General features: G+C 42.6%; 1 protein-coding gene across 2 annotated transcripts in view; it reads left to right on the plus strand.

The window, feature by feature from the left end:
• LOC134351276 (chemokine-like protein TAFA-2) overlaps positions 1 to 27,222 on the plus strand; it is a 678,364-nt gene that overhangs the window by 44,714 nt on the left and 606,428 nt on the right. For both annotated transcript variants that reach the window (XM_063057345.1, XM_063057344.1), the window contains exon 2: positions 18,461 to 18,549. The gene's annotated coding sequence lies outside the window, so the exon portion shown is untranslated. The remainder of the gene's footprint in view (positions 1 to 18,460; positions 18,550 to 27,222) is intronic.

A 27,222-nucleotide genomic window follows, 5' to 3' on the forward strand; every position in this document is an offset into this window, starting at 1 on the left:
AAGTATTCAAGGACATTTTCAACCTCCCCACTTGCTTCAAAAAGGCAACAGTTATACCAGTGCCTAATAAGAATAATGTGGGCTGCCTTAATGACTATCACCCAGTAGACAGTAATGAAAAGCTTTGAGAGGTTGGTTATGATTAGACTGAACTCCTGCCTCAGCAAGGACCTGGACCCATTGCAATTTGCCTATTGCCACAATAGGTCAACAGCAGACACAATCTCAATGGCTCTCCACACGGCTTTAGGCCACCTAGACAGCACTAACACCTATGTCAGGATATGTTCATCGGCTACAGCTCAGCATTTAATACCATCAATCCTCAGTGAGAAGTTGCAGAACCTGGGCCTCTGTACCTCCATCTGCAATTGGATCCTCGATTTCCAAACCGGAAGACCACAGTCTGTGCGGATTGGTGATAACATATCCTCCTCGCTGATGATCAATACTGGTGCACCTTAGAGGTGTGTGCTTAGCCCACTGCTCTACTCTCTCTACACCCATGATTGTGTGGCTAGGCACAGCTCAAATACCATATACAAATTTGCTGATGATACAACCATTGTTGGTAGAATCTCAGATGGTGATGAGAGGGCATACAGGAGTGAGATATGCCAATTAGTGGAATGGTACTGCAGCAACAATCTGGCACTCAAGGTCAGTAAGACGGAAGAGCTGATTGTGGACGTCAGGAAGGGTAAGACGAACGAACACATACCAATCCTCATTGAGGGATCAGAAGTGGAGAGAGTGAGCAACTTCAAGTTCCTTGGTGTCAAGATCACTGAGGATCTAACCTGGTCCCAACATATCGATGTAGTTATAAAGAAGGCAAGACAGTGGTTATACTTTATTAGGAGTTTGAAGAGATTTCACATGTCAACAAATACACTGAAAAACTTCTATAGTTGTACTGTGGAGAGCATTCAGACAGGCTGCATCACTGTCTGGTATGGAGGGGCTACTGCACAGGACCGAAAGAAGCTGCAGAAGGTTGTAAATCTAGTCAGCTCCATCTTGGGCACTAGCCTACAAAGTACCCAGGACATCTTTAGGAAGCGGTGTCTCAGAAAGGCAGCGTCCATTATTAAGGACCTCAAGCACCCAGGGCATGCCCTTTTCTCACTGTTACCATCAGGTAGGAGATACAGAAGCCTGAAGGCACACACTCAGCGATTTAAGAATAGCTTCTTCCTCTCTGCCATCCGATTCCTAAATGGACATTGAAGCTTTTGACACTACCTCACTTTTTTTAATATACAGTATTTGTACACTTTTTAAAATCTATTCAATATACCTAATTGATTTACTTGTTTATTTATTATTACGTTTTATTTTATTTATTATTATTTTTTCTCTCTCTGCTAGATTATGTATCGTATTGAACTGCTGCTGCTAAGTTAACAGATTTTACGTCACATGCCAGTGATAATAAACCTGATTCTGAATCCATAAGGTGACACTAGGCACATGAGTGTTTGTACATAAGGTGACTCTGACAGGACATTATAAAGTAGTGGTGGTGGGGGAGTGTGTGGAGAAGTGGGGGTGGTTAATGGGTGGAAGCATTGATCAGCCTTACTGCTTGGGAGAAGTAACTGTTTTCGAGTCTGGCGGTTCTGGCGTGGATATTATGTAGCCTCCTCTCTGATGAGAGTGTGACAAACAGTCTGTGAGCAGGGTGGGTGGGAACCTTCATGAGGATACTGGCCCTTTACTGGCACCTTTCTGTATTTATGTCCTTGATGGCGGGTAGGCTGGTGCCAGTGATGCGTTGGGCAGTTTTGAATACCCGTTGTAGAACTTTCCTGCCAGCCACAGTGCAGTTTCCGTACCAGGCAGTGATACGGCCTGTCAGGATGCTTTCTACTGCGCATCTGTAGAATGACGTGAGTATGGATGTGCGAAGTCCAGCTCTCGTCAGTCTCCTCAGAAAGTAGAGGTGTCGGAGAACTTTCCTGATTGTGTAGGATGGGTTCTGGGATCAAGAGAGGTAGTGCACGATGTGTGATGTAAGCAAAGTCCTGAATACACTGTATCTTTGCAAAGTAGATAATTTTTGTAAGTGCAATTTAAATAATTTGCAGCTGGTTATCTTTCAGCAGTCTGTTTTCAAGATCTGAATCTTGTTACCAAAATTTCACACCACACAATATTTTGATTTCTCACCTCTCTAATACTTCACAATAATTCCTCAGCAAAGATTTAAAGCTGAGGCTTTATAAGGCATTGGTCAGACTGCACTTGGAGTATTGTGAGCAGTTTTTGTCCTCTTATCTACGAAAGGAGGCGCTGGCATTGGAGAAGATCCAAAGGAAGTCATGAGACCAATTTGGGGAATGAAAGGATTAATGTATGAAGAACATTTGATGGCTCTAGGCCTGTGCCTGCTGGAGTTTAGACAAATGGGGGGGTGGTCTCATTGAAACCTATTGAACATTGAAAGGCCTAGATAGAGTGGATGTTGAGAGTTTATTTCCTGTAGTGGGGAAGTCTAGGACCAGAGGCCACAGCCTCAGACTAGACGGATGTCCCTTTAGAACAGAGAAGAGGAGAAATTTCTTTAGCTAGAGGGTGGTGAATCTGTGGAATTCATTGCCACAGATGGCTGTGGAGGCCAAGTCATGGATATACTTAAAGTGGAGGTTGATAGGTTCTTGATTCATCAGGGTGTCAAAGGTTACGGAGAGAGGGCAGAAGGGTGGGGTTGAGAGGGACAATTAATCGGCTATGATGGAGTGGCAGAGCAGACTCAATGGGCTGAATAGCCTACTTCTGCTCTTATCTCTCGTGGTCTTATGGTCAGCTGCTGCCATAGTGAATGAATGTAAATGTCTTTTGAAAGTCTGGAGGTGACTAAGGGCGTTCTGGTTTAGGGCTAGTGATGGCTTATGCTGACTAGGTGAAGAAGGGTATTTTCAATTTTTCAAGATGCAGCCTTTGGTGATAATGCCAGGACTGATCCCATATCTCTACTCGTCTCAGAGCTGAGTGACTTGCTTGGCCTTTGTGCTCTTGGTACAGCCTCCTCTACATCAATAGGACCTGACGTAGTCTAGGGGAATGCTTCAATGAGAACCTTCTCTTCGCCCACCACAAAAGGCTGAATTTCCTGGTGGCCACCCATTTTAATTCGACTTCCCATTCCCGTGGCCTCCTTTAGTGCCACAAAGGGACCTCTGTCAGGTTTGGAGGAATATCACCTCTTATTCTGTCTGGGTAGCTTCCAAGCTGATGGTAAGAACATTGATTTCTCTGACCTTTGCATAATTTCTCCCCCCCTCCGTCCTCACCTGCTCATCACCTCCCACTGGTGCTCCTCCTCCTCCTCTTTCTCCTCTGATCCACTCTCCTCTTCTATCATATTCCCTATTCTTCAGCCCTTCACCTCTTCATCTGTCACCTCCCACCTTCTCACTTCATCCCCCGTACCCCCCCCCCCACCAACCTACCTTCCACTTCGTCTGGTCTCACCTATCTCCTGCCAGTTTGTAGTCCTTCCATTTTCCCCCCAGTTCTTATTCTAGTCTCTTCCCCCTTCCTTTCCATCTTGAAGTGTCTCCATAGATGCTGCCAGACCTGCTGAGTTCCTCCACCATTGTGTGTGTGTTGCTCTGGACTTGCAGCATCTGTAGAATCTCCTGTGTTTATGATATCGCTTGGCCTTTTAAGTCAATCTCGTTGCTGTGGGACAGCAGGCACACCCTCCAATATGGATACCACATACAGATGAGGCTTCCACCCATGAAGGGAATTACAGAACCAGGTGGGTGTTCGTACCTACATAGTAAGCTTATGGTCATCACTGTATGGAGAGCTACGGTCCAGGTGTGGGTTGATGGAACTAGGCAGAATAATAGTTTGGCATGGTCTGATGGATCATAGGGCGTGTTTCTGTGCTGTTGTGCTCTATGACTTTACGACCAGATATGTGATTTGAATTGAGAGGTTACAGCCATTGTGTGCTTTGAACTCAGATCATGGATCACTTTTCATTCTTGCTGTACCCAGATTGCAGAAACAGCACAACTAATTTTCTGAATCTAATCCTCTCAATATCTCAATTATAACTTCTTAGCTACTAAATTCCAACATGTGTTTTATTCTTTCTGTTGCTTAATTCAAGCAACTGGGTGACTGAAAGAAAAGCACTCAAAAAGCTGAAATAAGTAATCATTGTCACTAAAGAGATAGTGATGAGCAAACTAGAGGGCCTGAAGGTAGATAAGTCCCCTGGTCCTGATGGGATGCATCTGAGGGAGCTGAGGGAATTGGCGGAGGTTATAGCGGACGTGTTGTTAATCATTTATCAAAACTCTCTCGACTCTGGGCAGATCCCGGCAGATTGGAAGACAGCAAATGTCACGCCACTTTTTAAAAAAGGATGTAGGCAAAAGACGGGCAACTATAGGCCAGTTAGCTTAACATCTGGAGTTGGGAAAACTAGACAGCTTGAAGCTGTCATTAACAAAGAGATAGTGAAACATTTAGAGAGGAGTGGTTCCATTAGACAGACGTAGCATGGATTCAGAAAGGGCAGGTCCTGTTTGAAAAACTTACTGGAGTTCTTTGAGGACATAATGAATGCAGTGGATAGAGGGGAACAGGTGGATGTCGTATACTTGGATTTCCGGAAGGCGTTCGATAAGGTGCCGCACAAGAGACTTATAAATAAGATACGGATGCATGGAGTTGGAGGAAGTGTATTGGCATGGATAGTGGATTGGTTAACCAATAAAAGGCAGAGAGTTGGTATAAATGAGTGTTTCTCTGGTTGTCAGTCAGTGGTGAGTGGGGTGCCGCAGGGGTCGGTGTTGGGCCCACAGCTGTTTACCATTTACATTGATGATTTGGAAGAGGGGACTGAGTGTAGCGTAGCAAAATTTGCTGATGACAGTAAACTGAGTGGAAAAGCAAATTGTACAGAGGATGTGGAGAGTCTGCAGAGGGATATAGATAGGTTAAGTGAGTGGGCCAAGGTCTGGCAGATGGAATACAATGTTGGTAAATGCGAGATCATCCACTTTGGAAGGGGTAATAGAAGAGCAGATTATTATTTAAATGATGAAAGATTGCAGCGTGCTGTTGTACAGAGGAACTTGGGTGTGCTTGTTCATGAATCACAAAAAGTTGACTTGCAGGTACAACAGGTTATTAAGAAGGCAAACAGAATGTTGGCCCTCATTGCTAGAGGGATGGAATTCAAGAGCAGGGAGGTCATACTGCAACTATACAGGGTATTGGTGAGGCCGCACCTGGAGTACTGTGTGCAGTTCCGGTTTCCATAATTGAAGAAGGATATACTGGCTTTGGAGGCAGTGCAGAGGAGGTTCACCAGGTTGGTTCCAGGGATGAAGGGGTTAACCTATGAGGAGAGATTGAGTCGCCTAGGACTATACTCTCTGGAGTTCAGAAGAATGAGAGGGGATCTTATAGAAACATATATAATTTTGAAAGGGATAGATAAGATAGAAGTAGGAAAGTTGTTTCCATTGGTAGGTGAGACTAGAAGTAGGGGACATTGCCTCAAGATTCAGGGGAGAAGATTTAGGACGGAGATGGGGAGAAAATTTAGGACGGAGATGAGGAGAAACAGTTTTTCCCAGAGAGTGGTGAATCTGTGGAATTTTCTGCCCAGGGATGTAGTTGAAGCTTCTTCACTAAATATATTTAAAAAACAGTTAGATAGGTTTTTACATAGTAAGGGATTTACGGGTTATAGGGCAAAGGCAGGTAGATGGAGCTGAGTTTACGGACAGATCAGCAATGACCTTATTGAATGGCGGGGCAGGCTTGATGCGCTGGATGGCCTACTCCTGCTCCTATTTCTTATGTTCTTATGTAAGTATATTGGTTGGTACCACTTTAAGAATTGTAACATGATGTATTTGCTGTTTGTGTTGTTGGTACTTTGTTTTAATGAAGAGTATGACAGAAGCTACCACACTGCAGAAATTTTGATCTGGGTCTCTGTAAGTTCTTTAGTTAATGGAGTTCTTTATTAACTTAATTTATAGACTATCTTCCGTTATCTTAGCAAGAGAATGAGAGAAGAATACTAACATGATATCTGGACAACCAGCTAATGAAACTATAAAAAATTATACTCTGTGCTTAAGTCAGAACACCAAATGTCAGGGTGAGTTCCACCCGAATCGAGCTAAGACATGGAGATAGGCTGGAAAATGATGAACTCTGGGTCAAGTTGAGATAATGCATAATGAAATGTCTGTGTTGTTGGATTTCCAATCATAAAGGATGGAGGCAAAAGAGAGAGGAATTCATATTCTATACTTACAGTTTATTGTGAAAGATAAACCAGAATAGATTAAAGTAAGATGCTTTTGTATCTCATTAGTCACACACGGAGGGAATTTTACCATACCATAAATCCTGTATTGAGGTCTTGGAGAATGTATTAAATGTATTTCAAATGCACTTTATCCTATCTTGAAATGAAATACAGTGGATTCCAGTTAATCTGGATCAGTACATTTTGGCCCAATTAAGTGGCTGCCCCAATTAGCTGAAGGTTCATGGGAACAGTCTCAAAAGGTATAAAAAAGACAAACTACTATTGAACTGAGTAACAAGTTATATATTTAAATGAAATACAGAACAAAATAGAACAATACCAAAACTACTATACTTCTGTAAAATTGTATATTAGTTTCCAATAGTTATTGATGGAGGAATTCATCCAGTGTATGCTGCCGTGTTCTTTTGATTGACCATAAATGAACGAAATCAGCACCAACACCTAGTGTAGACAATGGACTGCCTTCAAACAATGCTATCGATGACTGCATCCTCCAAATCTTCATTTTCATTGTAATATTCAAGACAATTGTGGATACCTTTAAATTCTTCATAGTCCTAACTTGTTGAAGTAGTGAAATTGTTTTGTACGGTAAATTGTCTAATAGCCAAGTGACATGGACAAAATTGATACTACTTAGAAACCATTTGGCAACAATCTCCGGTCCCAATTAAGTAGCACAGTGTCCCAAGTAAATGAAGGAGAATCCCGGCTATTTCCTGATTTGTTTTTGTTCATTACGAGTTGTGGCTGCCCCAATAAACCAATGGCCCAATTAACTGGAATCCACAGTATTTCACTGCAGCTTATTCTTCATACACAAACAGGAAGAGGGAGGTTTTTTTTACAAACTATTGAATCAATATCAGGTTTATCACTACTGACATATGTCACGAAATTGGTTGTTTTGTGGCAGCGGTACAGTGCAATGCATCAAAAAACTATAACTTACAATCAGAAATACACAAAAATTAGTGCAAATAGAAAGCAAAATAGTGAGGTAATGTTCATGAGTTCAAGGACCATTCAGAAGTCCAATGGCAGAGGGGAAGAAGCTGTTCCTAAAACACTGAATGTATGTCTTCAGGCTCCTGTACCTCCTCCCTGATGAGAAGAGGACATGTCCTGGATGGTGAAGGTCCTTAATGATGGATGTTGCCTTCCTGAGGCACCGCCTTTCCAATATTAGATTATGAGAACACTCAGTCCTCTTTTATTGTCATTTAGAAATGCATACATGCATTAAGAAATGATACAATGTTCCTCCAGAGTGATATCACAGAAAACAGGACAAACCAAAGACTAACACTGACAGAACCACATAATTATAACATATAGTTACAGCAGTGCAAAGCAATACCATAATTTGATAAAAAATAGACCATGGGCATGGTAAGAAAAGTCTCAAAGTCCCGAGTGGATCGACTCCCGAGTCCCCGATAGCAGGCGGAAAAGGGAAAAATTCCCTGCCATAAACCTCCAGGCACCGACAACTGCCAATGCCTTGGAGGCAGCCGACCACAGCCGACATCGAGTCCGTCCATCCGAAAACTTCAAGCCTCCGACCAGCCCCTCCGATACAGCCTCCAGAGCGGCATCCTCTGCCGAGCGCCTTCGATCTAGCCCCGGCCACCGAAACAAGCAAAGCTGAGGATTCGGGGCCTTCTGCTCCGGAGATTCTGGTTACCACACAGTAGAAGCAGCAGCGAAGTGGGCATTTCAGAAGTTTCTCCAGATGTTCCTCCATGCTCTCACATTTGTCTCCATCAAATCAGGATTGTGCACGGTCCCCTACTTGACAGATTACAGATATCATTCACTGGAGAGGCCACATGTGTTGCGTCGCACCGCCATCTTCTCCTCCTCCTCAGAGTCATAAGTCATAAATATGTCCTCAATGGAGGGCAGGCTACAACCTATGATGGAGCTGGTTGAGTTTACAATTCTTTGCTGTTTTCTCCAATCCTGTGCAGTGACCTCTCCAAACCAGATGGTTATCTAGCCAGTCAGATTGGTCTCCAAAGTACATCTGTAGAAATTTGCGAGAGTGTTTGGCGACTTACCAAATGTCCACAAAATCCTAATTGAATGTTATTCTCATCAATACTCTCACACACTTTGAATCCTTATTTTTTTTTAGATGCAGACTGTGCAACTTAACAGTGAATGTGATAAATTTAAAAGAGGTGTGAGAAACAAGGTCCCCTTAAGTGATGAGGGAACTGGGAATAAAAAAGCAGAAGCATTTTAAGCAAGTGCATAACCAGGGTTCTGACATGTTTGAGGGGAACATAGGAATTAGGGGACAAGTTAAAGGGAGCACTAGGAACCTGGGCCTCAGCAGTGAACGGGAATGCAAGAACTGGGACCTCAATGTGCTGAGACCAGCTCCTGATGAATTTATGCTGAACTGCTGGGATTTCCAATTTGTCAAAATGCGAATTGTCAGGGTTTATTGCGATTGAATTTTGACGGTGTTGAAGGGCTTGCTGGTCAGAGATCAGACAGGGACTATTTGAAAATGAGTTAATTCTTGAGAAAAACATACCAACAGGCATACGTGCAAAACTACTCAAAAAGATATGCTGATATCAAAGAGGAAGATGTATATGTAGAACAACACACACAAAATGTTGGAGCAACTCAGCAGGTCAGGCAGCAACTATGCGGGGGAATAAAGAGTCAATTTTTGAAGAAGTTCTGATGAAGGGTCTCAGCCTGAAATGTTGATATTTTATTCCCCTTCATAGATGCTGCCTGACCTGCTGAGTTCCTCCAGCACTTTGTGTGTATTGCTCTGGATTTACAGCATCTGCAGGATCTCTTGCATTTAGTGTGTGTGTGTGTGTACAATGAGCAGATCAAAGAGCTGACAATGCAAGGCATAACCAACGTGGATTAAATGATTACAGTATTTTGGACAGTAAGTGGCTGATGAAGAAATAGTGTGTTTTTGGGGAGAAAATAAAAGATGTGTGCAAAGTGAATTGAAAAATCATTTCGTGAATTAGTGTGATATGAAGAGGCCACTCATTGTTGATGGGTTGAGCAGTGAGAGGCTCAGATTTAGAGAATCAGTTGAATGCAATGCACTTGGTGGTAAGTGAGATCAATTCTGTGGGGGAGCGGGGTTAACATTCTCATGATGAACTCATGACAGGATATACCACACTCAAAATGCTGGAGAGGAACTTAGCAGATTAGGCAGCATCTATGGAAAGGAAAGTTTTTGGGCCAAAACCGTTCATCAGGACTCACCCAAAATGTCGACTCTTTATTCCTTACCATAGATGCTGCCTAATTGCTGAGCTCCTCCAGCATTTTGTGTGTGTTACTCCGGGTTTCAAGCATCTGCAGAATCTCTTGTTTGCATGACAGGGTGATGGTGCAAGAGAAACCAGATTCAGGAGCACCATATAATGCCCTTCCAAAGCCACTGATCTCATGATTAACAAGGCTGGGAGTTTCTCTCTAAAGTGGTGAACCCAATGAAGTCATAGAGTCGTAGATCCAAAGAAAACTACAGCACATCAACAGGTCTTTTGGCCCATTTAGTCTGCGTTGAATCATTTAAACTGCCTTGTCCCATTGACCTGCACCCAAACCTCAGCCCTTCATAACCCTCCCAACCATGTATCTGTCCAAACTTCTCTTCAATGTTGAAATCAAACCTGTATCCACCACTTGTGCTGACAGCACACTCGAGTGAAGAAATTCCCCCTCGTGATCCCCTTAAACCTTTCACCTTTCACTCCTAAGTGAGAAAAGCCATGATGTTGATTTGATTGTTCTTGTTCAGGGAGAGATACATTCACTCCAGGAAATATTCCCATCCAGTAGATGAAATGAGTGACTGTGCAGCATGAGATCATGAAGGTGGCTTCATGCCTACATCACGTCAGCTGCGCTGCTCAGCATTGTAACACCAACAGAATCAACAAACTCATTCGTAAGGCCAGTGATGTTGTGGGGATGGAACTGGACTCTCTCACGGTGCTGTCTGAAAAGAGGATGCTGTCCAAGTTGCATGCCATCTTAAACCACTACATAATGGACTGGTTGGGCACAGGAGTACATTCAGCCAGAGACTCATTCCACTGAGATGCAGCACAGAGCGTCATAGGAAGTCACTCCTGCCTGTGGCCATCAAACTTTACAACTCCTCCCTTGGAGGGTCAGACACCCTGAGCCAATAGGCTGGTCCTGGACTTATTTCATAATTTACTGACATAATTTACATATTACTATTTAACTATTTATGGTTTTATTACTATTTAATTATTTATGGTGCAACTGTAACGAAAACCAATTTCCCCCGGGATCAATAAAGTATGACTATGACTGACTATGAACTGGAGATGCTCGTGAAAGAGGGAAATCACATGTGTAAAGAGCATAGAAAGGCAAATTCACCCAAAGGAAAACAGGTACACCACTAATACAGTAGCCAGCCATTCCTAAGGGCTGGAGACACAGTGAAGGTGAGGATTATTTCAGGAAGTGGTGGTGATGAAGCATACACCCGAGGCCCAGATGATATGAGGACATGATGGAGGAGATTGCCTCAAATCTGAGAAGCAGACCTAGGGCTGGATCTGAAGTGCCTGGAGGAAAAACACAGGCGCTGGACATGCTGGATCATCCACTTTCTTAACTGAAGGAGAAGTGCAATGCAATGATGTTTGTCTAACTTTAGGTACATGACCAATTCTGTCCATCTAATTACCTATCATCTATCTGTCACGGTATCAACCCCTTCTGGCCCAAGTGACCTGACCGCCCAGTTACACCCTTGTGACCAATGAACGTACTAACCTGTACGTCTTTGGAATGTGGGAGAAAACTGGAGTACCTGGAGGAAACCCATGTGGTCACAGGGAGAATGTAGAAACTGCTTACAGACAGTGGTGGGAATTGAACCTGGTTTGCAGGTACTGAAATAGCATTAAACTATCCGCTACGCTAAGTTGTTGCGCCTCCCCCCTCCCCTCCTGCTCTGTGTTGTTGCTGCTCTGTTCTAGTGCAGAGTTCAGAGAAGCTGAAAGGTGAACAATGTGTCTGAGGCAGAACATCTTCACTCAGAAGGTGGTGGGAGTGCGGAATGAACTGCCAGCAGAAGTGGTGGATGTGGATTCAATTGTAAAATTTAGAAGTTCGGATGGATACATGGAAAAGAAAGATATGTAGGGCTGGTAGATGGGACGAGACAGAAGACTAGGCTGGCATGAACTTGATGGACTGAAGGGCCTGTTTCTGTGCTTGTGGTGCTCTGTGACTGTACTTATACTTCTCATAGACCTCTAGGCCCATGTTTATTCAAACTTTCAGATCTCTCTGCTTTGTATCTCTCTGGATTCCTCTTCAATGTACCTACTGTATCTTCGATGTACTTGGACAGACAATGAACACTACTTTTTTTTGCTCTCTTTTTGTACTACATTTTTTAATATATACAGTGGATTCCTGTTAATTGGGCCATTGGTTAATCCAGGCAGGTGCTTATTTGGAGCAACTCTTAAAGAACAAAAACTAATTGGGGAAAATAGCGGGGACAGTCCTGCTGAAGGGTTTCAGCCCGAAACGTTGACTGTACTTTTTTCCATAGATGCTGCTGAGATCCTCCAGCATTCTACATATATTGCTTGGGATTCCCTTCATTTTTTTGGGACACTATGCCACTTAATTGGGACAGGAGACTGTTGCTGAACAGTTTCTAACTAGCACCAGCTACATGCACTTGCGTGGTTGTTAAACGTGCACTGTGTTCGAGTGAACAGCTTTAAAACTGTGTCAGTTGTGTGCGTTTATATTCAAAAAGCAGTGATTTTTGCCACTGATACTCAGCGAGAAATAAGCAGTGAGATAACTCGGTAACATGAGGAATTCTGCAGATGCTGGAAATTCAAGCAACACACATCGAAGTTGCTGGTGAACGCAGCAGGCCAGGCAGCATCTCTAGGAAGAGGGACAGTCGACGTTTCGGGCCGAGACCCTTCGTCAGATCTAACTGAAGGAAGAGCTAGTAAGAGATTTGTAAGTGGGAGGGGGAGGGGGAGGTGGGTAGTAACTGTTCCTGAACCTGGTGGTGTGTACCTGATGGTGAGGGGTAGTAACTGTTCCTGAAGTATTTCTGTATTTTGGAGTATTTCTCTCTCTCCTTTTTCTCCCTCTGTCCCTCTCACTATACCCCTTGCCCATCCTCTGGGTTTTTCTCCCCCCCTCCCACTTTTCCTTCTCCCTGGGCCTCCTGTCCCATGATCCTCTCATATCCGTTTTGCCAATCAGCTGTCCGGCTCTCGGCTCCATCCCTCCCCCTCCAGTCTTCTCCTATCATTTTGGATCTCCCCCTCCCCCTCCCACTTTCCCACTAGCTCTTCCTTCAGTTAGTCCTGACGAAGGGTCTCGGCCCGAAACGTCGACTGTACCTCTTCCTAGAGATGCTGCCTGGCCTGCTGCATTCACCAGCAACTTTGAGATAACTCGGAACTGTTTTGCTCAGTGCAATTTCAAGCATTCAGGCTTGGAGATGCACGGTACCTCATGGAGAGGGGTGGCAGGTTAGTGTAGTGGGTCGCAGAATGCTTTACAGTACAGACAACCTGGGTTCAATTCCTGCTGTTGCTTGTAAGGAGTTTGTACGTTCTCCCTGTGACTGCGTGGTTTCCTCTGGGTGCTCTGGTTTCCTCCCACATTCCAAAGATGTACCAGTTACTAGGTTAATTGGTCATTGTGAATAGTCATGTGATTAGGCTAGGATTAAATCTGTGATTGTTGGGCAATATGGCTCAAAAGGCCGGAAGGGCCTATTCCATGCTGTATCTTAATAAATAAATAAATAAATCAATCAATCAATCAATCACCAGAAATTAATGGGAGAATGAAATGATTTGACTATTTTATTGAGTTAGGAACTATGAAGAATTTGAAGGTGTCGACAATCATCTTGAATGTTACAATGAAAATTAAGATTTACAAGATGCAATCATCAAAAAACATTGTCTGAAGGCAGTCCATTATCTGCATTGATTTGGTTCATTTACAGTCAGTCAAAAGCACACAGTAGGGTACACAGAGGATGAATTCTGCCGTCGATAACTATTAGGAACTACAGTTGATAGTACTGTAGTAGTATTGCTAGTGTTCTAATCCGTTCTGTATTTTATTTAACTACAAAATTTGTTTCTCAGTTAAACAGTCTTTTTAATTGAATTGAATTGACTTTATTATTTAAATCGTTCATATACATAAGGAGTAAAAATCTTTACGTTACATCTCCGTCTGAATGTGCAATGTGCAATTTATAGTAATTTATGATAAATAGTATGTACATCAGAACAGTCAATATAACATAGAAATACATTCGTATCAGCATGAATTAATCAGTCTGATGGCCTGGTGGAAGAAACTGTCCCGGAGCTTGTTGGTCCTGGCTTTATGCTGTGGTACTGTTTTCCGGTTGGTAACAGCTGGAACAGTTTGTGGTTGGGGTGACTCAGATCCCCAGTGATCCTTTGGACCCTTTTAACACACCTGTCTCTGTAAATGTCCTCAGTAGTGGGAAGTTCACATCTACAGATGTGCTGGGCTGTCCGCACCACCCTCTGCAGAGTCCTGCGACTGAGGGAGGTACAGTTCCCATACCAGGCAGTGATGCAGCCAATCAGGATGCTTTCAATTGTGCCCCTGTAGAAAGCTTTTATACATTTTTAACTACTCCCTTGAAACTTCAGCTGATTGGGACAGCTACTTAACTGGGACAAAATGTGCTGATTGCAATGTGTCCCAATTAACCAGAATCCACTGTGTTTCCTATTGCAACTTACAGTATATTTTATGTCCTGCACCATTCTGCTGCCACAGAGCGGCTAATTTCACAATATGTCAGTGATAATAAACCTGATTCTTGTTCTGAATCTCCAGCAGGGACCTCAACATGTGATAAAACCAGACTGCCTGGTTCAAGATCAATGGGAGCCAATTATTTCTGTTAGGTATATCGTGTATTCTGAGGGAAAAAAACCCTGGACCTTGCTGATCACCACATCTGGGTCAGAATGACCTGTCTGTCGAGTGCTGTGCCATACATTCCCTTTTCTTTCTCTGCTTTTTATTCAAAGATTCGGTACAGAACAGGTCCTTCTGGCCCGCTGAGCTGGCACCACCCAGCAACTCAGTGATTTAACCCTAGCCTGATCACAGGACAATTTACAATGATCAATTCGTCTATTAACTGGCATGTCTTTGGACTGTGGGAGGAAACCAGAGCATTCGGAGGAAACCCACGCACACATGGGAAGAATGTACAGACTTTCTCGCGGAGGACGCCGGAACTGAAGCACGGAGCTGGAATCGTGTCACACTAACCGCTTTGCCACTGCAGCAAGTCTTTTACGCTGTTAATCATAAATCGGCATATGCTGACAATAAGGACGGAAAATGCAGGGAACACTAAACAAAAGCCCTCCCCACCACTGAGTACATCTACATGAAACGTTGTCGCAGGAAAGCAACATCCATTTTCGGGGACTCCCACCACCTAGTTCATGCTCTATTCTCAACGCTGCCATCAGATAGAAGATGCAGAAACCTCAGGACTCTCACCGCCAGGTTCAGGAACAGTTACTACCCCTCAACCATCAGGCTCTTGAACCGAGGGGATAACTTCACTCAACTTCACTTGTCCCATCACTGAACTGTTCCCACAACCTATGGACTCACTTTCAAGGACTTTCCATCTCATAATTATTGCTTATTTATTTATTTTTTATTATTTCTTTTTGCTCTTTTCTACTTGCACGGCTTGTTGTCTTTTGCACATTGGTTGCTTGTCCGTCCTGTCGGGTGCGGTCTTTCACTGATTCTATTACGGTTCTTGGATTTACTGAGTATGCCTGCAAGAAAATGAACCTCAGGGTTGTATATGGTGACATTCATGTACTTCGATAATATTTTACTTTGAACTTTGAATTAATGTCCTGTTTAGGTATGGAAAAAATAACTTCTTGGGCTTAGGCTGTAATTGGAATGACTGAGGTCAAGTTGAGTTTTAATTTTATACCCAAGTTGACTTTTACTCTATAAGTAACAAATTCCACATTTCAACTAGCCTCTATTTCCTTAATTCCCTGTTGCATTTCTTTGTGCCTATTTGAATTTACCAAAGTACTTATTGCCTAAGGCATTTCATCCACTAATCTGCAAAAACGATGATTATTACAGATGATTCACTAAATAACAAGCAGTGGCAATTTGAGATTAGCTGCATTTGTCACACGTACACTGAAACACATTGAAACATACAATGAAATGCATCATCTGTGCCAATGGCCAATGCAGTCCGAGGATGTGCTGGGGGCAGCTGCAATTGTTGCCACGCTTCTGGCGCCAGCATCGCATGCCCACAACTTACTGACCTTAATGTACGTCTGGAAGGTGTGAGGAAATTGGAGCACCCCGAGGAAACCCACATTGTCATACAAGCTCCTCCCAGTGGGAATTGAACCCCGGTTTCTCATCGCTGGGCTATAAAGTGTTGTGTTAACTATTGTGCTGCTGGGCTCAGTTAGAGAGCAGAGGGAAGAAGACGCCACAACCTCTTCCAGTGAACAGAAGCATACACAATGATAGCAGAATGATAAAGCCTTTTTAAAGGACCATGAAAGGACTAATCCAAACGGCAAGATTATGAATACCAGCAATTATTGTGTCTCTGTGCACAGGACTAGTAACACATTTTTAACTAGGCACGAGGGATTCTGCAGACGCTGGAAATCCAGAGAGACAGACACAGAATGCTGGAGGAGCTCGGTGGGTTAGGCAGCATGTATGAAGGGGAATAAACAGTCAATGTTACAGCTGAAATGTTGACTGTTTATTCCTCTCCATAGATGCTGAGTTCTAGCATCTTCTGTGTGGTGCTCACAAATTTTCACCTAGTTTTTAATGGTTTCATAAAGACTTTAGCATGATGTTAAATTAAGTAGGATGCACACCGGGGAATCTTTAGCATTAAATAGCACTGAATTAAAGGTAGTAGTGTATAAAATTGTTTTTTTATTGACAGAGTGTGGTAATCAAATTTGATTGACAAGGGAATTATCCAATCACCTCTGATCTCTCTCTCTCTCTCTCTCTCTCTCTCTCTCTCTCTCTCTCTCTCTCTCTTTCTCTCCCCCCCTCCCTTCTCCCACCCACTTGTCTTCACCTATCACCTTCAGCCTTGTACTCTGTTCCCTCCCCCACCTTCTTCTTCTGGTTTCTTCCCCCTTCCTTTCTAGTCATGATGAAGGGTTTCAGCCTGAAACAATGCCTGTATCTTCCTCTCCATAAATGCTGCCTGAACTGCTGAGTCCTCCAGCATTTTCTGTGTATGGATTCCCAGCATCAGCAGAATCTCTTGTGTTTGCCAGGACACTGCCTGGACTAGAGGGTATGAGCTATAAGGAGAGGTTGGACCGCTTTGCTTGTTTTCTCTGGGACAGTGGAGGCTGTGAGAAGATCTGATAGAGGTTTACAAGATCCTTTCCCAGGGCTGAAACATCTAATAATAGAAGTCATGTATTTAAGGTGTGAAGGGGTAAGTTGAAAGGAAATGTACAAAGCAAGTTTTTTTACACAGAGACTGGTGGGTGCTGGAGCATATTGCCAGGGGTGGTGGTAGAGGCAAATGTATAAAGGTGCTGGGTAGGCACACAAATATGCTGAGAATAGGGAGATGGAGATTGTGTAGGCAGAACAGATTAGTTTAGCTGGCATTTAATTCCAAGTTTAATTGGTTCTGCACAACAGAATGACGTCTGTTCCTGTGCTGTTACGCTCTATGTATAAACACATGCCAACATGGTCAAGGGTTCAGTTGTTGCTGGGACCAAATATCAGAATGGGGCAGAAATGTGATCTAACTGACTTCAAAGGTTTCAAAGGTACATTTAATGTCAGAGAAATATATACAATAGACATCCTGAAATGCTTTTTCTTCACAAACATCCATGAAAACAGAGGAGTGCCCCCAAAGAATGAATGACAGTTAAATGTTAGCGCCCCAAAGTCCCCCTCCCCAGCTCCCCGCCCTCCTGCACGTAAGCGGCAGCAAGCAATGATCGCCCCTCCCCCACCAGCAAAAAAAATCAGCACCCGCTGCCGATTCCTCAAGTGTGAGCAAAGCAACAGCAAAGACACAGATTTGCAGTACACCAAAGACTGCTCATTCGCCCGGTAATTCGACATACCATAGGCTGTCTCTCTCCCTAATAAGGGAGAAAGTGTTGTCTCCGTTTCACAGTGAGAGGGGTGCATAACAAATAACTCACTGGCTTATGATGCTAAAAGTCCATTGCATTGCTTTTTCCGAGCTCTATGCCCAAAGTTCTCAGGTCTCTGGGCACTTTGACTGTGGAGTGATTGTAGGTGCCAGATGGGGAGGTTTGAGTATCTCAGGAACCACTGATCTTTTGGGATTTTCATGCAGAACATTCTCTGGAGTTTACAGAGAATGATAACAAAAAACAAAAAAAAAACATCCAGTGAGCGGCAGTTCTGTGGACAAAAATGCCTGAGGTCAGAGGAGAATGGCCAGACTGGTTGAAACTGACAGGAAGGTGACAGTAACTCAAATAACCACACGTTACAACAGTGGTGTGCAGAAGAGCGTCTCTGAATGCACAACATGTTAAACCTTGAAGTGAACGGGCTACGGCGGCAGAAGACCATGAACATACGCTGAGTGCGTGTAGCAACTTTCAGAATGCCACAAATTTGTTTTACAGCAAAAAGGATACAGGAGGTACCTAATAAAGTGGCCACTGTGCATAATAGAGGTGTTTAAAAGACTCTTAGATAGGCTCACAAATGTGCAGAGAATGGAGAGGCGAACATTTGTGTAGGCAGAATGAATTTGTTTTGTTTGGCATTTAACTAGTTTAATTAGTTCAGGGCAATATCATGTGCCGAAGAGCCTGTTCCTGTCCTGTAAGTGTCTACGTTCTCTGTCTCTTTCATATAGTCTCCCATTAAATACAGCACTGCTCTTTACATGACACCTCGAGCCGCCTGTATTTTTCACACTGTCTGAATTATATGAGAAAAGTGAAGTAACCTAGAATAGAACATCCTCTAAATTTATTTCTATTTTTCCCATAGACGCATCATGCTGCCTCTTTCTTCTGTCTGGTAGAGAATTCTACGGAGAGTGGCTAATGAACGTAAGAATCCTGCATTCTGAACAAAAGGTACCGTAAATTATATATTTTTTGTACTACAAAACTTTCAAACCCATGTCAAGGAACTGCAGAAGTTAGAATCATTGGTGCTACATCCACAAAATGCTGGAGGAACTCAGCAGGTCAGGCAGCATCTGTGGAAATAAATGAACAGTTGGTGTTTCAACTTTTTATTCCCATCCATGGACGCTGCCTGACCTGCTGAGTTCCTTCAGCACGCTGTGTGTCTGCTCTGGATTTTTAGCAACTGCAGAATTTCTTGTGTTTAGACTCATTGGTTTTGGTAGGCTTTTACAAATGCTGCCTGGCAATTATTGTCGAATTGGTTTGTATTCTTCGAGTAGAATCACTTCAGAACTGAGAAATAACTCATGAACTACTGCAGTCTCAAGCAAGCATTTTTGCCTAAAATGATTCTTTTTATTTCTGCTCTGTTGAAGCAAATTATCAGCTTGGAAGAAGACAACAGTTTTTATGTCTTTCTGCAGGAAAATACTGCTGGTGTGTTAGTTGCCACGTGCAAATGTTAAATGCTGAGTGGTCTGACAGGGCAAGTTTTTGGGACAGCAGATTGGTATATTGTTGTTTTAAATTTGGCAGTCTGAATTTAGGTGGCATTAAAGCATGTATGTTAAAATCTGCAACAATATGCACGACAGCACCAGCATGATAGTGGTGAGTGTAACAGTATAAATAGGGGGATATTACATGCAGCGGTAATTCTAAGAATATATTAAGCAGAGCAGTGTTAAAGACAGCAATACAACAGAATAAAAATGCACTATTGAAAGAAGCATAACGAATACTATTATTTTTAATATGGAAAACTATAATATTATATTAATGTTGGTATTACAGGACTGTGCCAAAGTCTTAGGCACACACATATATATATATATACTAAGACATTTTCAGAGTACAGAGTAATAATTTTATGTATTGCATTGTACTGTTGCTGCAAAAAAAAAACATTTCATTTCATATGGGATGATTCTGATCTGGGTCTCTATAGTGGTCTGAGAGTGGCAAGGGGGCCGGGAGAGGGGAGTCATGGTTGGGAAAAGGGGAAGGGAGAGGGGAGGGAGCGGGAAGCACCGGAGAGACATTCTGTAATGATCAATAAACCAACTCTTTGGAATCAAATGACCTTGCATCGCGTCTTAGGGCTGGCTGTGTCTGCAGGCGCCAAACCCCGCCCCTGGCACGCTTTCTCTGCCACCTGTCCCACACTCTTCCCATGGCGCTCTCTCCTCACTATTCCCAGCCGCTTTGCTCCCACCAGATTTACAAACTCGCTCTCTGCTCCACGTTGACAAATACAGTACTGTGCAAAATTCTTAGACACCCTCGCTGTATATATATGCACCAAGAATTTGCACAGTACTGTGTATCATTACAATTTTTACTATGTAATAAGAATTTGATTAGTATTATTATTATGTGCCAGTATTAAATAATTCAGTCTGCTACAGTACAGTACTTGGAATGATAGAATAAGTATGGCTGTATTAAATGTAAGAGCATTAATTGTACAGAATAGATATTACATGAGGCAGTGTTGAATAAACAGTGTTAAATAAGGTACAGTAAATGTACAATATTAAATGTAGCACTATCTAGTAAATGTGGTAGCAAAATAAATGTAGCAATATTAAATACCTTTGTTTGATTGCTTTTATAATAATATTAATTTTGATTTTACAATATTGTGTAAAATCTTGAAAGCCAACTGCAATCTGTTCACCTAAAAATATTTAAACAGAGGTGTTACACTAGGCTAAGTAATGAATATTTAATAAGGCAACTTTCCAGAAGTGTATTCATATCATGGCCCTGAACTGTTTCTGAAGGTTCCAGTGTAATTGACACCTGGAAAGTAGATGGACCCCTACATTGGATGTGCATTATGGAAATTCAGAGTTGACAATTTTTTCCAAGCACTCTCCTTAATGCAAGTGGATTGTATTCATGGGAGTTCCTGGGCACTCCACATTTTCCCTTGGCAGGCCTCCGTAGAAGCCTTACCACCTGATGCATGTTCTTCAGAAGATCTAGAAGTGACCGTGAAAAATCATTTCCAAACACAACTGACCTTGCTTTTATCGATCTCTGACTATAGTTATGTAAGGTTTTTCTCTCCAACCTTGGCTGAGTGTCAGAACAACGTAAGATGGGTTTCTGCTTTATAGGCAGTCAACACCAAAATGCCATCACTGACTCTGGCTACTCTTTTGGAACAGGGAGATAATGTCTTCAGTGGTGGAGTTGCCATTTCTGGTTTGACACATAAAGTGGATGTAAAAATCCAAGATAAGATTGAGAAAGATCTGAGGTGCTCCATGATGCCCTGCCTCAATTCGAAACCTACTATATGGTTCTTATCATCTTTTAGTATCATGACTAGCATTAGAATCAGAATCAGAATCATGTTTATTAGCACTGATGTAGGTCAGGAAATTTGTTATTTTGTGACAGCAGTGCAGTACAAGGTATAAGAATTACTGTAAGTTACGAAAAGTAAACAAATTAACTAATAAATAAATAATGCAAAAGAGAAACAGTGAGGTAGTTTTCATAGACCATTCAGAAATTTGATTTCAGAGGAGAAGAAGCTATTCCTAAATCGTTGATTGTGAGATTTTTAGGCTCCTATACCTCCTCTCCAATTGGGCAAGTTGTCTGCCTCACTAATTGCATCACAACTGTGACTCTACTTCAGAATTACATTATTTGCTCTGAAACACATCTGTAACATTCTGAAAACTGCTATACACACGCAGTGGCCACTGAGTATATGTTTGTGGTCTTCTGCTGCAGTAGCCCATCCACTTCAAGGCTCGATTGTGTTGTGTGTTTAGAGAGGCTCTTCGGCACACCACTGTTGTAACGCATGGTTATCTGAGTTTCTGTCGCTTTCCTGTCAGCTTCAACCAGTCTGGCCTTTCTCCTCCGACCTCTCTCATTAACAGGGAATTTTTGCCCACAGAACTGCTGCTCACTGGATGTTTTTTGTTTTTAGCTCCATTCTCTGTAAACTCTAGAGACCTTTCTGCATGAAAATCCCAGGAGATCTGCAGATACTCAAACCCCATCTGGCACCTACAGTAATTTCATGGTCAAAGTCACTTAGATCACATTTTCCTCCATCTGAACAACAACTTGACCATGCCTGCCTGCTTTCATGCATTGAGTTGCTGCCACACGATTGGCTGATTGGATATTTGCAATAACAAGCAGGTGTACAGGTGTACCTAATAAAGTGGCCACTGAGTGTAGGTATATTTTTATTAAACAAGTCAATGAATTCTTTTGTTGTTGTCTTGTAGCCTGTGAAATAATAATTTCAATTAAACTTCAGCCCATCCAGTTCCTCCTGTCACTTTTCTGGAAAGGGCGCAGAATAGTTCCCAAAAATATTACAGGGGCTGGAGAGTCTGAGTAGGCTTGAACCTTTTATTCTGGAGTGTAGGAAAGTGATGGGTGACCTTATGGATGTATGTAAAATCAGGAAGGGCATGGATAATATGGATGATCACACTTTTTCCAATGTATGGGAGTTTGAAACTGAAAGGGGTAAAATTGAAAAGTGACGGGAGGGGAATCTTTTTTATGAAGAGGGTGATGTGTATATGGAATGAGCTGTGGAAGCAGGAGCAATTACAACGTTTAAAGGACATTTAGTCATATACTTGGACAGAAAAGGATTGGAGAGTTACAGACCAAAATGCAGGCAAATGGGATTAGTCTGAATAGACATCATCGTTGACATGGATAAATTGGGATGCAAAGCCTGTTTCCAGGTTGTGTAACTCAATGGTGCCTTCATGGTAGGAATGCTGATGAGTTTTGTAGGAAGGCATGATTACTAGTCAGAGTGCTGCAAGTTGGGGGAGTTGAGAACAAAGGGGGGCTCTGTCCAAAGATTAGAGGCAGACCTTCTAGAAGTGTTTTGGACATGCACCTACACATAAACCTGATCAGCCTTTGGTACTAGTCTTTAATTTAAGACTGGTAGATTTCTGTCAGATAAAGAAATCATGAGATATTAGATGAATCTGGGCTTGTGGAATTAGGTTACAGATCAGCTGGGGTTGTACTGAATGGCAGAACATGTTGGGTTTGTTTAAGGATTGCTTCTAGTGCTACGTCCCAGGTACCTTAAAATTTACCCATTGAAACAAGACTTCTAAAGTTATGGAGAGATGAAAACTGACGAGGGTTTTCCTGGAATATGTTTTGCTGACAGAGCATTACTAATGATCAAGCAAGACACAAACTCAGCACATAGACCAAGCGCAACCAACATCTGACAACCTTGGGGCAGACTTTGTACTGAAATGACGATATCTTTTACGTAAATCAAAAATGATGGAGCTCAGAAACATAAACAGGAAATTCTAAAACACCGGGCAGGAGGTATAAGTAGAGAGCGAAGCAGCTGTCATTTTGGGCAAATTATCCCAAGGGTGGATGGTAGTGCCCTAGTTTAGTCTAGTTTAGTTTAGTGCCATTCCAGCAGCAGAGATTGGGATCCAATTCCAGCGATGTCTGTAAGAAGTTTGTACAATCTCCCCGTGATTGGTTACATGGGTGGTGCAGGCTCGTTAGGCTGGAAGAGCCTGTTCATGTGCTGTATCTCAAAATAAATAAGTACATTTCAGGTCTGCCATTCTTCAGCTGAACTAATGACAAATCCCGGACTTTACACAAAATCTCTCCGCTGATCTTCCCTTACACTAAAATCAACAAGAGATCAATTAGATCGTTTGCTGTCTCACTATTGTTGTGCATTTAATATTTCAGTACTATTGAAGTGATATTGTAAATATGTTTGATTAAGCATCCCTTGTTGTTCACCTAATTCACTACAGGCTACATGTAAAAGTACGTTAATGACATACGTCTTCACATCATATGTGCGCGCCTCACTGAAGTAAAAACGAGTACACATTATCCCCAGCTCTGTGTTTTCCTTTTGATAAATTTATGAAGTTTAAAAAACATAACAAATATCCGACATTTTGGGTGGTCACACAAAATTAAAATGAAAACCTTATGAAGGACTTTGGAAAGCATTCGTACCAGTCGATAACCCGTGAGTTATTTTCTATACCTGGCGGCCTATGAACACCTTTGAAAATCAAAATGCTGCAGACATTGGAAGTCTGAAATAAAAACAGAAAATACTGGAAAATCTCAGCAGGCCAGCCAACATCAGTGGAAGTTAATGTTTTGGATCCAGGACGCTTCTTCAAAAGATTCTGACCATTCTGATGAAATTTCACCAGCTTCTGATTATTTCTCTATGTGAGAAGCAGAACACATTACAACCTTAAGTAGGTCAGCAAATAATGCAGATAGCTTATGCCAACCAACTGCCAGGAGTGTTCAAGGACATCTTCTATGTCCCACTGCTATAGTCAGAGGTTCCCATCTGCTTTAAAAGGGTGACAGTCATACCAGTGTCTAAGAGGAACAGGGTGAACTGCTTCAATGGCTATCACCCAGTGGCACTCACGTCTACTGCGAAGTGCTCTGGGAGCCTGGTCATGGCCGGAATCAACTCCTTTCTATGCAAAGTCCTAGACGCACTGCAGTTTGCCTATTGTCACAATTGGTCTACAGCAGATGCAATCTCACTGGCTGTCCACTTGTCTTTCAATCACCTGGACAATAGCAATGCCTACATCAGGCTGCTGTTTGTTGATTACAGCTCAGTATTCAACATAATCATACCCTGTTCTAATCACAAAGCTCCAAAACCAGGGCCTCTGAATATCCCTCTGCAACTGGATCCTTTACTTCCTCACCAGGAGACCACAGTCTGTGCAGATCAAAAATAACATCTTGTCCTCACTGACAATCTTCACTGGCACACCTCAAGGATATGTGCTTACCCCACTGATCCACTCTCTCTACACTCACGACTGTGTGGTGAGGCACAGCTCAAATAGCATCTATAAATTTGCCAACAACACAGTTAATGTTGGCAGAATCTCAGATGGTGACGAGGAGGTGAAATAGATCAGCTGGTTGAGTGGTGTCGCAGCAACAACCTTGCTCTCAAAGTCAGTAAGACACAGGGATTGCTTGTGGATTTCGGGAAAGGTAAGTTGACGGAACACACATCAATCGTCATTGTGGGGTCAGAAGTGGAAAGGTTGAGCAGTTTCAAGTGCTTGGGTGTCAACATCTCTAAGGATCTATCCTGGGCTGAACATATTGATGCAATTACGAAGAAGGCACAACAGCAGCTATATTTCATTAGGAGTTTGAGAAGAATTGGTATCTCAACAAAGATACTCACACATTTCTACAGAAATACAGTGGAGAGCATTCTAACTGGAGAGCTGTTTGCATCACTGTCTGGAATGGAGGGGCCACTACACAAGATTGGAAAAAGCTGCAGAAAGCTGTAAACTCAGCCAGCTCCATCATAGGAACTAGCATCGAGGACACCTTCAAGAGATGGCATCCATCATTAAGAACCCCCTTCACCCAGGACATGCCCTCCTCTCATTGCTACCATCAAGGAGGAGGTACGGGAGCCTGAAGGCACACACTTAGTGTTTCGGGAACAGCTATTTCTCCTCTGCCATCAGATTTCTGAATGGACAATGAATTCATAAACACTACCTCAGTATTTTTACCCCTTTTTTTGCACTACTTATTTAATATATGTATGTGTGTGTGTGTGTGTGTGTGTGTGTGTTTGTAATTTATAGCGCTTATTACTATGTATTGCTATGAACTGCTCTACAATAAATTTCATGACACTTCTTATTTCAAATTTCAAGTGAATGATAATGTACCTGATACTGATTCTGAGAATCTTCAACGGGTCAGTGGAATAGAAGATGAGGGTGATAGGTTTGGATGAGGAGAAATAGGAAGGGTCTTAAATGGGGAATAAATGATAGCAAGGTCAAATGACCTGTTGTTGTACCCTGTTACAACAGGATATAATTTCTCTATTTTGGTAAAGTTGGTTCCCCTCTCACACCTTCTGTTTTCCTCACCTGCCCTCATCCTTCCCTTCCCTCTCTGGTTCTCTTCATCCTTCCCTTTCTCCGATGGTTCACTGTCCTCTCCTATCAGATTCCTTCTTCTTCAGCCCTTTGCCTCTTCTACCTATCCCCTCTTGGCTTTTGACTTCATCCCCTCCCCCCACCCACCAACCTTCCTGCTCACCTGCTTTCACCTATCACCTGCCAACTTGTACTCCTTCCCCTCCACCCACTTTCTTCCTTCTATCTTCTGCTCCCTTCTTCCCCAGTCCTGATGAAGGGTCTCAGCCTGAAACATCAGCTGTTCATTCCCTTCCACAGGTGCTGCCTGACCTGTTGAGGTTCTTCCAGCGCTTTGTCTGTGTTGCGCAAGATTTCCAGCCTCTGCAGAATCTCTTGTGTTTATGCTCTGCCAGTTCTACCCACTTCCCACCTCCCTGTTCATCCCAACCCACTCATCACTCCCAGAACCATCAACTTTCTAAATGGAGAATAGTTGAGTGCATGGACTGGTGTGGCTCGTTCCTTCATCTTGTATAACTAGATATAACTTTTCTATTTTACCAAAGTTGTTCAGATGATTGCAGTTCTAACACCTTTTCCTTAATTTCTCCTAAGCTTGTTGACTGTTATCTTATATACTCCTCCTCCCTTATGTAGATTCCTCACATGTCTCCTACTCAAAACCGTTGTGTGCCCTTGCCTCCCAAGTTCTCTCTATTCCCTCTGGTTTCCTGCACTTTGGCTTTTACACAGATTACAAAGTTAATCTGTGAGTGAATGGGAGGTCTCAACTGATGATATTAGATTCATCTTCCACCCTGACAGTTACCAGAAATAAACCAGGCATTAAAAAGCTTGCATCAGTGATCGTAACCAAACAGCTGTGCATTGTTGTTCAATCTTTCTCGTTCCCAAGGGTCCTTTAAATGAAGGAAATATTCTGGACTTGACCTTTATGTGACTCCAGACTAGGGTATGCTGTTATCACTCTTTACTAGAACTGCTGAGCAACCATCTCAGTTCAAGGGCAGCCAGTGCTGGTCTTGGCAATGATGCCACATCCCGTGAATGAATTAAAAATACAGCAACTTGGCATCCTCTCCTGTGCTGACCCCAACTTGCCCTTTAATCTTCTCCCCCTCTGCAATGCTCTGCACTGTTGCCCTTAGCCACTGACACTGTGATTTTTTTAAATAAGGAAAGGTCCCCTTTAATATTCTGAATTAACAGTCTTTTTGATGCCTCTATGCGCTGAGCAATTTGTCTGCATAAGGAATTAGAGTTTATGAATAATTTAAATCCCAGTCACCAAGTGGGCCTAATAATCATGTGTCCCATCGAGCTTCCAAAGCATTCTGTTACATGTATTGTTGGAGAAGACTGCTAGTTCCTCAGTGGTAACTCAGTTATTACGGCATGAATTGTGGTTTTAATTTGCCATCATATTCGAAAGGACATCCAATTACATTTAACAAAAAGCTTTTTAAATTATACTCTTTAAATCCTTATTTGAAGAACATTTCAGCGTTGGTGCGGCTGATTAAATATATTGTTATTCCCTGCACTTGGCTCCTTCGCTCCCAACCTGGACGCAGATTTCCATATTTTTAAATGAACAGCTGGCCGGCCTCCGCTGCAAGTTGCGGCTCCACTCTAACACCCGATGGTCTCC

Source organism: Mobula hypostoma, chromosome 9 (assembly GCF_963921235.1).
Source record: "Mobula hypostoma chromosome 9, sMobHyp1.1, whole genome shotgun sequence".
Classification (NCBI taxonomy): domain Eukaryota; kingdom Metazoa; phylum Chordata; class Chondrichthyes; order Myliobatiformes; family Myliobatidae; genus Mobula; species Mobula hypostoma.